This window comes from Monopterus albus, unplaced genomic scaffold (assembly GCF_001952655.1).
Source record: "Monopterus albus unplaced genomic scaffold, M_albus_1.0 scaffold258.1, whole genome shotgun sequence".
NCBI classification, from domain to species: domain Eukaryota; kingdom Metazoa; phylum Chordata; class Actinopteri; order Synbranchiformes; family Synbranchidae; genus Monopterus; species Monopterus albus.
This window is the reverse complement of record NW_018128138.1, coordinates 637,541-640,657: the sequence shown is the minus strand read 5'-3', so window position 1 is coordinate 640,657 and position 3,117 is coordinate 637,541. Positions and strand designations below refer to the sequence as shown.

General features: G+C 42.6%; 1 protein-coding gene across 4 annotated transcripts in view; it reads right to left on the bottom strand.

The window, feature by feature from the left end:
- The window catches only part of nrp1a (neuropilin 1a), a 79,620-nt gene that overhangs the window by 72,074 nt on the left and 4,429 nt on the right, over window positions 1-3,117 (bottom strand). The gene's annotated exons all lie outside the window — the stretch shown is intronic.

Here is a 3,117-nt window from a genome sequence, read left to right as displayed (position 1 = left end):
GGGTGTCCACTGTAGAGGGTACACAGCAGAGAATGTTTGCCTTCCCAGCAGGCCAAGCAGCTCCACGGGGGCAGCTCAGCAGGAGGTCAGAGTGGAAGGGGCACAGGGAGAGAGAGAGGAGGGGACTACAACTAAAAAAGAGGAAAAGAGTGATTTTTCAAGCTTTGAGTTGCAGGCACCTACAGGCGGAGGTGGGGGGATTCTTGCAGACATGAAGCAGCTGGTGAAGCAGGAGACTCTCACTGACTTTCCACTTGATCATGCTCATAAAAGGCTGCTTGAAAAGGCATTCCTTAAGTACCACCCTGCCACAGTTGTCGTTCAAAACCCCTCTCGATCTACTGCACTGTGAGGTTAAAAAAAAAACCACCCAGACAGAGAAAAGCAAAGAAATGAGGGAGAGCTGAGAAAGAGACAGGCTCATTCTCCCTTTTTAGCCCTTCTTTTAAGCAGCTTTGATTGACTGGTTGCCTGCAAAGCACCTCAGTCTGCTGAAGAAGTACATTAACTATTTTCTGGTCTCATCAGCAAATCTAGTATTATCAATGATTCATTATGTTGTCAGGAGTAAATCTTGCCTACAGAAGGCTGGTTCTCCTCTCTGAGTCACCAGAAGAGCAGAAGGTTGAGAGAACAGCCTTGGGTTCAGGATCAAAGAACCTCTACGTTTTGTTTCAGTGAGTTCAAAACTGAAAACTTTATCAGAAACTGAAAATCTTACTTGGACAATAAGAACTAAGTTAATTGCTCTTCAGTCTGCCTTATATAAAACCCCTTTGTCACTTGTTTAAATTAAAATAAACTCGGTTTTTCCTTAGGATGTCTGAGCTGCCACAGCTAGATGAGTCTGACAGCCCTCATCAGACAGTAAAGAAACAGAGGATGGGTGCATGGGGGAGGAATGGCACAAAAGCCCATCTATTTACTTCAGTTTTTTGCTCTAGCTTAGCTTACTTGATCCACTGATTTTCAGAGCAAAACTTCAAATATTTGTTTATATGACACGGCCTCACTTCATTAACTTTGAGAGTAGTGAGGGCGGCCCCTGAAAACCCCATTCTGTGAAAGGCAGGCAGCACGTGAAAGGTAAACACGTTCTGCATTCAGAATCGCAGGGCTCACTTAGTCTCCTTATCTCTGTGATGAGGTGCTTTCCTCCTCCAGCTGTCAGGATACAGGTCTCTGCACTTCCCCAAACAAACCTGCCAAGAGTAGCACACATGTGCAACAACAACACGGTGGCCAGACTCCACTTCAGCAAAGACTGTTTTTCTTTTTTCAAGCACCACTTTGAGTGCTTCTTGTTTGGTTTGCTGATAACAGTCATGTTTGGGAACATGTGGTCCATATGAGTTCAATTTTCCCAGTATGTGATTGCAAGGCAGTGCAGTCAAGCATTCACAGTAGTCCCTACCACTTGTTCCTCCACCCACTTTGACAATCCATCTGATAAGGAAGCCATTCTAGCTCTCATCAGGTTCCGTTATGTAAGGGCTGATTTGGTGAGTGGTGATGTTACAGGAAGTCTAATTGGTCCAGCACAAATCATGCCCAAATACTTTCTGCAGATACATGCTGGGGTTTTCATTTTTTTAAAGTAATGAGTAAATGGCTTGTCTTTGCCGGATAAAGCCTTAAGAACCTGCACAAGGTGAAATATGTTGTGACGTGAAACCATAGTCCCATGAAAATCACATTATTAAAAACAGGAAATCTGTAGGTCAGGACAACCCTGTTTTCTAGTGCAGTCTCTGAGTGGCCCACATGAACCAGAGACTTAATTAAGTTTCACAGTCATCTGCCTGTGTCATTTGTTAGTCTATTCTCCAGACAGTTTGTTCCTCTGAAAATACTACTGATATTGCATAGATTGTGTCTGCTCCAAATGTAATGAATCTGCACATAGGAATCGAAGTTAAAGAAACAAAAAACTGTGAGGATGAGAGAAAAGAAAAGATGCTTACAGATGCAAACACATCAACTACACAAAGTTATGCATTTATGAATAGCTAATTGACTCCCGTTTGGCAATCTGTATATTTAGCAACTGCTAAATGAAAGCGCAGAGCTAATTTGCAAACAGTTCATCGATGGATCACTAAACACAAAGGCGGCCCTTGTTTCAACTTGGCAAAAAGCTGCCTTCCTGGAGTCCACAGGGACTAAATACTTTTTACTGCATGTGTTTAGACACAGGAAATCCATTCCTGACTGTTTTAATTAACACAAGCATTGGTACTGCTACCCTCCTCCGCATGTCTCTTCCTCACTCTCTTCTAGCATAAGATCTTAAAGTTTAATGGCGCTGAGCTCACAGAAAAAAGTGTCAAGGATTAGCCAGCCTCTACAAGACAGCAGGATTCAGTCTGCCACTAATCTCTGACAGCAGTAAAATACAGTTTAAAGTAGGATTGGAATCAAAACCAAACCCTTCTAACAGTTACGGGGGGTCCAAGTTTAGGATGACACATGGATACAGTAACAGGACCCAGCAAAGCCCTGTACTCTCCAAAGCCCTGCAGCATAAACAAACAGCTGAGACAGAGCAAAGCAGAGGCACCACCAAATCCACAGAAACCACACACACACACACACACACACACACACACACACAGACAATGAGAATGAGGCAGTCTGCCCAGGCAAGGCTCACCTTAGGGCACTCAAACTGACACAGACTCAACACATTAATGCTCGTCTCCAGTTTCACTGGCTGAAACTATCTGACAGCTGATTAGCCACTTAGCCTTTTGTAGGATGTCAGAATTTGCAGTTTACCACTTAGATAGAAGCAGCAACTGTTACTGAAAGATCCAGGTTAAAAGGGCAATTTTACCTCATTTCGAATTTTACTTATTTCTTTCCAACATTAGCAGACTGACTAAAATAAGCTGAGACTTGGCCTTTCATATAACTCATTTTTGTATTCTTTCTCACTTCTTTAGAGGGTGACAGGACTTTAAGAATATAAGAGTCGCTAACTTTTTAACACAGACATTTTTATTTGTGTGTGTAAGGTACCTAATGGGTTTTCCTTCGGTGCTTTCAGCAGTAGTATGGTAATTTCAATCAGTATTATATCCTGGTAACTTCATTCTACAAAGATGAGAAGTGAGG